At 41.3% G+C, this 9,481-nt stretch overlaps 1 pseudogene; it reads left to right on the top strand.

Annotated features, from left to right (window-relative positions):
- The first annotated feature begins 7,255 nt into the window (after positions 1 to 7,255).
- On the top strand, positions 7,256 to 7,356 carry LOC122437479 (annotated as a pseudogene).
- The last annotated feature ends 2,125 nt before the right edge of the window (positions 7,357 to 9,481 follow it).

The raw sequence follows: 9,481 nt of genomic DNA, 5'->3' as shown, positions 1-9,481 counted from the left end.
CATCTCACATTGTGTACCAGTAGCAGTGGAAGCTATGAAGCTACTTGAAGCAACCTTGTGAGCAGTGGACAGTTGGCAAGTGGAAGCAAAAACTGGAGTAAAAAAAACAATTTAGATGTAGTGTGGTAACTGATGATGAAAATCTGGTTTGTGAAAATAGGTGAGGCATAATTTAGTAAGGCTAACTTTGTACCCAATAAACAGATCAGTGTCAATGCAATTTGGTTATAGATTCAATTGTGCCAAGTTTTACGGTCATTCAGTGGTGAGACCATGTTATCAGCTGTATTTTAGAACTTTTCTTTTACCTAACGAGCACTACACACTAATTCAAAATTCCTCAATGACTTTCAATGCCTGTGCAATGGCCTGTAAGTCACCTGTATGGTCCAATTCAAACTCAATGCCTCATCACCTACTGTGTTTCTGAGAGGGTAACAGGCAGGAAGCCCAGGGGTCTCCAAACCGAGGAAATAGGCTGCAAGTGTCAGACACTTTTTTCTCTCTCTCTTAAGTGGCAGGAGGAAATAAACTACAAATGTTACATTTCCCCTTCTCTTTACAAATTTAAAAAGTGATTTCTCTTAAAATTCTGTGTTGTGATGATGATACCTGGCTCCATTTGAACTTAACTTTTCTCAAAGCTTGAGATAACCAAAGCATTTTTCTTTTGGAAATGTTTGTCTTAAGCTATGTATGTTTTTACCCTAGACTCTTTCTTCAAGTCAGTACCCCTTAAGACTCAGAACTGATAAGGGCTTAACAAATCATATATTTCACTCATACATTGTTCTCCTAATCTATGTTAATGAAACTACATATTTACTTGGAAACCTGGCTCTCTTCAAGATTCATGTCAATAGTTTTATTGTCCGGGGTGACTCACCTAGTGCCAATTTTGAGGGGCCTGGTGCCACTCTGAGTTTTGGGACACCTCCTTTCTCTAGTTAACAGCTTGCTGATAGGTATATAGCATCCGGCTAAAGACTAGCAGGGGGGCACTCTTTCTGCCCCCTTCTGATGTCTATACCAGAAGCTTTATCTCTTTTATACTTTAATAAAACTATATTGCACAAAAGCTCTGAGCGATCAAGCCTTGTCACTGGCCCCAGATTGAATTCCTCTCCTCCAGAGGCCAAGAATCCTGGCATCTTTCATGGCTCATCAACAACCTTTCACTCCCCACCACTTACCCCAATCTAGTTTTGCTGAAGTTCTTACAGATTTTAGAACACAGTCAGTATAATGCTATTAACCTTTTATTTTCAGTTGCTTTGCTTGGAATACTCTTCTCCCAGATACTGCACAATATATTCTTGTTCTTGTTTTAGGTCTCTTCTCAAAAATCATCCTCTCAGAATGGTTCATTCTGTTCACCATCTCTTAAACAATATCTCGCCTTTCTCTTTGATCCACTTCTCCTGATTCTGTTCTTAATTATAACATATGTCATTACCTTATATATGATATTTTTTTATTGATTTGTTGTCTGTCTTCCCTGCCCTCTACTAACATGCAAGTGCTGTGTGTAAGGGTATTTTATTCTTGTGTCTCTGCTGTATATCACTACCCATCATAGCATCTATCACATGGTAGATGTCCTGTAATTATTTGCTCAGTGTGTAACATAGTGCTGAAAGCTTGGATTTGGAAGCAAAACTTCCCCAATACTACTAGTTGTGTGACCTATGTCTCTTCTTATATTATGGGAATGACCATATCTACCTCAGAACTATTATACAAACCACATGAATTAATTCACATAAAGTGAGTAAAGTATATGTGAGCTACAGAAGGCTTCATGTAAATGTTGTTTACTATTCAGTCAGCTTTAATCATAAATCAGTATTTCTCTAATTGGCTATAATAACTAAACTGATGCTCAATATGTGGCCATCATATTACAGATAGTGGGATCATTGATTTTCATTACATTTTTGGAAGTAGTGCTGAGAATTGAAACAGGACCATGGAAAGGGAAATGGGCATTGAAGAGACAAAATAAGATTCACCTCTGCTTTTAAACCATGAGTCAACTACAACCAATATGACTAAAGTAATTATTATAGTCACATAGCTTAGTATCAGAAGGAAGGAATATCCACCTAGTTGGAAATTAAACAAGGGAGTCAATCAATCTATAAAGTGCTCTTTCTTCTACCACAGTTAATGCTTCTCATTTCACAGTGGTGGGGCCTTAGAATTTTCATGTCTTTTCTAGAGCCCTCATTTCAATTGCTCCTGAGTCTATGTCTCTGGTCTGCCCCATTCTTCTCTTTTTCACCAAATCACTAGGTCTTTCTTTCTTTTCTCTCTAGTACTTCCAATCCCCACTTGCATTTTTTGAAATTTAACTGCTGTAATCCTCCACCCTCAAATTGCCAGCATCTGTTGGATCATCAGTAAAGCAAGACAGTTCCAGAAAAACATCTACTTCACCTTATTGACTATGCCAAAGACTCTGATTGTGTGGATCACAACAAACTGGAAAATTCTTCAAAAGATGGGAATACCAGACCACCTGACCTGCCTCCTGAGAAATCTGAATGCAGGTCAAGAAGCAACAGTTAGAACTGGACATGGAACAACAGACTGGTTGCAAATCAGGAAAGGGGTATGTCAAGGCTGTATATTGTCACCCTGCTTATTTAACTTCTATACAGAGTACATCCTGCAAAATGCCAAGCTGGATGAAGCACGAGCTGGAATCAAGATTCCTGGGAGAAATATCAATAACCTCAGATACACAGATGACACCACCCTTATGGCAGAAAAGCAAAGAAGAACTAAAGAGCCTCTTGATGATAGTGAAAGAGGAGAGTGAAAAAGTAGGCTTGAAACTCAGCATTCAAAAAATGAAGATCATGGCATCTGGTCCCATCACTTCATGGCAAATAGATGGGGAAACGGTGGAAACAGTGAGAGACTTTATTTTTGGGGCTCCAAAATCATTGTAGATGGTGGCTTCAGCCATGAAATTAAAAGATGCTTGCTCCTTAGAAGAAAAACTATGACCAATTTAGACAGCATATTAAAAAGCAGAGACATGACTTTGCCAGCAAAGGTTCTTCTAGTCAAAACTATGGTTTTTCCAGTAGTCATGTATGGATGTGATGGTTGGACTACAGAGAAAGCTGAGCATGGAAGAATCAATGCTTTTGAACTGTGGTGTTGCAGAAGACTCTTGAGAGACCCTTGGACTGAAAGGAGATCAAATCAGTCAATCCTAAAGGAAATCAGCCTTCAATGTTCATTGGGAGGACTGATACTGAAGCCGAAGCTCCAATACTTTGGCCACCAGATGTGAAGATCTGACTCATTTGAAAAGACCTTGATGCTGGGAAAGATTGAAGGTGGTAGAAGGGGATGACAGAAGATGAGATGAGTGGATGACATCACCTACTTGATGGACATGAGATTGAACAGGCTCCGGGAGTTGGTGATGGACAGGGAAGCCTGTCGTGCTGCAGTCCCTGGGGTCACAAAGAGTCGGACACGACTGAGTGACTGAACTGAACTGATGCTCCACCCTTCTTTACTTAAGCTCCTCATTCATTAGTTCTTGGACTATGAGAAGACTATCACCTCCCAGCTGAGTCCCAGTTCTTTCTCAACCCGTGAAAGCTGCAAAGTCGCTTCAGTCGTATCTGACTCTTCGTGACTCTAGGGGCTGTATACTGCCAGACTCCTCTATCCATGGGATTCTCCATGCAAAAATACTGGAGTGGGTTGTGGTTCCCTACTCCAAGGAATCTTCCCAACCCAGCAATCAAATCTGAGTCTCTTAAGTCTCCTACATTGGCAGGTGGGTTCTTTGCCACTAGCGCCACCTGGGAAGCCCAGTGTCATGGGCTTCTAGGCTGCTGTGTTTCACTCACAACACAGGACATCTGCCTCCCAAGCCACCACATCCAGGGTTACTCAGAGGTACGATATCTTGTCAGCACTGGGCACAACGTCACTTTCCTGAGCACTAGGTTGCCTCTGCTCACCCCTCATCTACATCACCCACACAGCTGTTGGGTAGAATCCTGAGACTTGGAACATCAGGAGCAGACAGCCAGGCCCAGGACTAGTGTCGCTGGGCACCCAAGCCTTTGGCTTCACCAGAGAGGAGAAAAGGATGAGAAGTGGAGTTTAGAAGGATACCCTAGGCCATGGACTTCCCAGGTGACACTAGTGGTAAAGGACTCTCCAGTGCCGGAGAGATAAGAGATGCAGTTTTGATCCCTGGGTCAGGAAGATGCCCTCTTCAGGGGAATGGCAACCCACTCCAGTATTTCTTGCCCATAGAAAATTCCATGGACAGAGGAGCTTGTTGGGCTACAGACCATGGGGCCCCAAAGAAAGGGACACCACTGAGCGACTGAGCACACACACAACAATAGGTTATAACTCAGTGACTTTGGGTCTCTTAGCAGTTTGAATAATCATTTCTTTCTCTTTCCTTGGAAACAATCTTAAACCCACAAATCTCATTCTCTAGCTTTTTTATTATGTGTTTCAAAAGAATGATAAAGTGTGGAAGACTTAAATGCAAAAAACACTCAGAATAGGAGGGGAGAGTTGGGTTCACCTTGTCGTTCCAGGTCTGACTTCCTTGTTTCAAGGAGGCATGCCAGAAACTGAAGGCAAATGTCATTGAGAAGGTTTTTCAAGAGTTCTTTAATAATTAAGTAACGGCTGAGTGCCCTACACACACTTTGGACTCAACTCCTTGCTCCTGCAGGAATTTTCTTGGAAACTCAAAAGTCTGGTCTTTGACATGCTCCATTTAAAAAACTTTCTGAGGCCTCCTTGAAGTGCATTAAACAGCTGAATGGTACCTGGAGCTTGAAGGGGTCTGTGGGTAGACAAGGAAGAGAGAATCAATAAGAAAAAAGTTACAGGGAAGGCAAGTAAACAACCTAATAAGTAAAGGGAGTCAAGGCAGGTAAAACTTGCTGGAGTATCACATGGAAGACTGGACCATTATATAATCACATGTACCAAGGCCACAGAAAATGAATGATGCCCAAGACACCATCCCAGCAGTTATTCTGCAACTTGCAGCCAGCCTGAGCCCTGAGTGTGCATCCAGTTTTGGTTGGCAAAGTTGGAGATCTGGAGTACATGGAAGGAGAGGAACTCTTCTGCAGTCAGATGATGGGATCCTAGAACCTAGGGAGTTGAGAGAAGGTACAACTGGAGGAGGGGCTTTCCTGTTGGCTCAGTAGTAAAAAATCTGCCTGCAATGCAAGAAACTTGGCTTCAATCCCTGGGTTGGGAAGTTCCTCTGGAGGAGGGCATGGCAACCCACTCCAGTACTCTTGCCTGGAGAATTCCATGAACAAAAGAGCCTGGCAGGCTACGGTTCATAGGGCCGCACAGAGTTGGACAAAACTAAAGCGACTAAGGAGCAACAGCAACATATAACTGGATGAACATGGCCCCACATATGAGAGGATTTATAGAGATGGTTACACAGGTTACACATATTCCCAAACCCTCTCCCCCTGGGCCAGAATCCTCTCCCCAAAATAGAGAGATTAACTGAGATTACACCAAGGATACTTTGCCTGGAACTAGTCTGGTTTGCAGATTCCTAGGGCGTCCTATAGGTGCATTACTCCCTTCCCCCAGGTCCTCCCCAGAACCTCCCCACCCTGCAGTGCCCAGCCACAGGTGTCTTTCCACCTGGGATCAGCTTACCCAGTGTTCTTACCCCATGGCAGAGAAGTCCCTTGACAAACAGAGGCAACAGGAGCAGCACTGAAGCTCTGTTAGGTGAAGGAAGCCTCCACAGGCAAGCTCCCCTCAGGACTCAGACATGGTTCCTCTCTCAACCCTCTTGCCCTCTCTTCTGACTTCCCTAGGCACACCAACACACAAACCTCTCCCTCTGCCCACTTCCCTGCCAGAGAAACCCTATAGATTCCAACAGTCATAGGCCTCCCACATGATCTCTTACTTGCTCTCCATTTCTTTCACTATCTGGTTTCCAGATTTTCTTCTGCTCCTGTCTGAAACCTCCTGATCCCTATTTCACTGAGGTGTTAGTCACTCAGTTGTGCCCAATTCTTTGTGATCCCATGGACCATAGCCCACCAACCTCTTCTATCCATGGAATTCTCCAGGCAAGAGTACTGGAGTGGGTTGCCATTTCCTTTACCAGGGCATCTTCCCAACCCAGGGATTAAACCTGGGTCTCCTGCATTGCAGGCAGATTCTTTACCATCTGAGCCACCAGGGAAGCCCTCTATTGCACCCAGTCCTGGCTTATGACAATGTCTGTGGTTTGTGCCCTGGTTGGAATACTTAGTGTCTTTTTGCCTTAGAGACATCATGTCCACACTTGGTTTCTCAGTGTCCTCATCTGTGAAAAATGATGGAAGGTGATCAGTGATGCCCAATGGCCTTTCCTGCAGCTTCCCCACCCCTTATACCTCTGTGGTCTCCTCCTCTTGTGTGCCATCTGGCTCCCTTTTCCCTTCTTCTTGGTCTTCTCTGTCTTTCTCTACTGACTCATTACTTTTCCACTCCTTTCACTTATCCTGCTTGTTCTCCAGTCTCTTAGAGTGTGCACAGGAGAATTAACTGTTGAGTCAAGTCTTTACTTTTGTTTCTTTTATTGATGCTTGCTATGACAACCTGAAGGCAGTTGAAACATCATTCCATTGTTTGGCTTACATCTATTCATTCAATTGACATTAGTTACGGCCTACTTGGTGCTGAGAAATTTGCCAGACACTAAGATTTCAGAGACAGAGTTTCTTTGGAGGAAACAAAACAAAATCTAACCTAAAAGTTCAACTTATTCTACATACGGAACTCAAAAATTAATTATCAGAAGTATTTAAAAAGTTCTGCATTCCGTCTCATCTTGGTATTACTTCTGAATTCCATGACCAAATAAATAAATAATGAAAAAGCAAAACCCCTAAAAGTTTTAGACAAAATTATGGGTTCTTACAAAAGATGAGAAGACACTTGCTTCAAATACCTCTAGTGCAATGTTGTTGAGAAATATTCAGGCTTTTGAGGTACTGACATCATCCTAGGCAAATTTTATTCTCCATTGAGGGCAAAGTAATCCATATTTGAACATCCAGAAACTAAAAGAATGTACCATGTAACACCCTTTATGAAACAAATTATCTGAATAAAACCAAAAATTAGCCTGAATAAAGACCCCAAGAAATGTTGCAAACCATTTTGGAATAAAATTATTTGAAAAATAAATTGTTAACTTTAAACAGTTGTTTAAAATGAGCTTGTAAAATTTCTACTTGCTTCAAAACTGGAACAATGCAGAGAAGACTATCATGAACCCTGTGCAAGAATGACATGCACATTCATGAAGTTTCATATTTTTAAACTAAAGAGGGAAGCTTATAGAAATACAATCTTACCTAAAGAAACAAGAAAAATTTCAAGCAACTTACCCTTAAACCTAAAGCAACTAGAGAAAGAAGAACAATAAAACTTAAAATTAGTAGAAGGAGAGAAATCGAAAGTTGAAAGTAGAACAAAATAGAGTTCCAGAAAACAATAGTGAAGATCAATGAAACTTAAAAGCTGATTCTTTGAGAAGATAAACAAAACTGATAAACCTTTAGTGAGACTCACCAAGGGGTGTTGGGGGTGGGGGAGAGGAGGAAGTGAGGTCAAATCAATAAAATTAGAAATGAAAAAAGAAGTTACAATGGACACCACAGAAATGCAAAAGATCATAAGAGACTACTACAAGCAACTACATGTCAATAAACAAGAAAACATAGAAGAAATGAACAAATTATTAGAAAAGTACAACCTTCCAAGACAGAACTGGTAAGAAATAGAAAATATGAACAATGCAGTAATGAGTACTAAAACTGAAACTATGAACGAAAACTCCCAACAAACAAAACTCCAGGATAAGAGAGTATCACAGTTGAATTCTATCAAACATTTAGAAAAAAGTTAACACTATCCTTTCAAATCTTTCCAAAAATTGCAGAGAAAGGAACACTCCCAAGCTCATTCTATGAGGCCACTATAACTCTGATACCAAAACCAGACAAAGATATCAGCAAAAGAAAAGGACATGCCAATATCATAAATAAACATAGAAGAAAAAATCCTCAACAAAATACTACAGACTGACTCCAACAACATGTTAAAAGGATTGCACACTCTAATCAAATGGGATTTAATCAGGGATCCAAGGATTTTTTCAACATATGAAAATCAATCAATGTGATACATCATATTAGCAAACTGAAGAATGAAAACCATATGATCATCTCAATCAGTTCAGTTCAGTTGCTGTTATGTTCAACTCTTTGTGACCCCATGGACTGCTGCACGCCGGGCTTCCCTGTCCATCACCAAATCCTGCAGCTTGCTCAATCTCAAATCCATCGAGTCAGTGATGCCATCCAACCATCTCATCTTCTGTTGTCCCCTTCTCTTCCAGTCCTCAATCTTTCCTAACATCAGGGTCTTTGTCAATGAATCAGAACTTCACATCAAGTAGCCAAAGTTTTGGAGTTTTGGCTTCAGTATCAGTCCTCCCAATGAATATTCAGGACTGATATCCTTTAGGATTGGCTGGTTTGATCTCCTTGCAGTCAAAGGGACTCTCAAGAGTCTTCTCCAACACCACAGTTCAAAAGCTTCAGTTCTTCAGCATTCAGCTTTCTTTATAGTCCAACTCTCACATCCATACATGACTACTGGAAAAACCATAACTTTGACCAGATGGACCTTTGTTGGTCAAGTAATGTCTCTGCTTTTTAATATGCTGTCTAGGTTAGCCATAACTTTTCTGCTAAGGAGCAAGTATCTTTTAATTTCATGGCTGCAGCCACCATCTGCAGTAATTTTGGAGCCAAAATAAATAAATAACTAAATAAAGTGTCTCACTGTTTCCATTGTTTCCCCATCTATTTGCCATGAAGTGATGGGACCAGATGCCATGATCTTCATTTTTTGAATGCTGAATTTTAAGCCTACTTTTTCACTCTCCTCTTTCACTATCATCAAGAGACTTTTCAGTTCTTCTTTGCTTTTCTGCCATAAAGGTGGTGTCATCTGTGTATCTGAGGTTATTGATATTTCTCCTGGCAATCTTGATTCCAGCTTATGCTTCACCCAGCCCGGCATTTTGCATTATGTACTCTGCATAGAAGTTAAATAAGCAGGGTGACAATATACAGCCTTGACATACCCCTTTCCCGATTTGCAACCAGTCTGTTGTTCCATGTCCGGTTCTAACTGTTGCTTCTTGACCTGCATTCAGATTTCTCAGGAGGCAGGTCAGGTGGTCTGGTATTCCCATCTCTTGAAGAATTTTCCAGTTTGTTGTGATCCATAAGTCAAAGGCTTTGGCGTAGTCAAGAAAGCAGAAGTAGGTGTTTTTCTGGAACTCTCTTGCTCTTTTGATGATCCAGTGGATGCTGGAAATTTGATCTCTGCTTCCTCTGCCTTTTCTACATCCAACTTGAACATCTGAAAGTTC

The sequence above is a fragment of the Cervus canadensis genome, chromosome 2 (assembly GCF_019320065.1).
Source record: "Cervus canadensis isolate Bull #8, Minnesota chromosome 2, ASM1932006v1, whole genome shotgun sequence".
NCBI classification, from domain to species: domain Eukaryota; kingdom Metazoa; phylum Chordata; class Mammalia; order Artiodactyla; family Cervidae; genus Cervus; species Cervus canadensis.
This window is presented reverse-complemented; position numbering and strand designations above follow the sequence as displayed.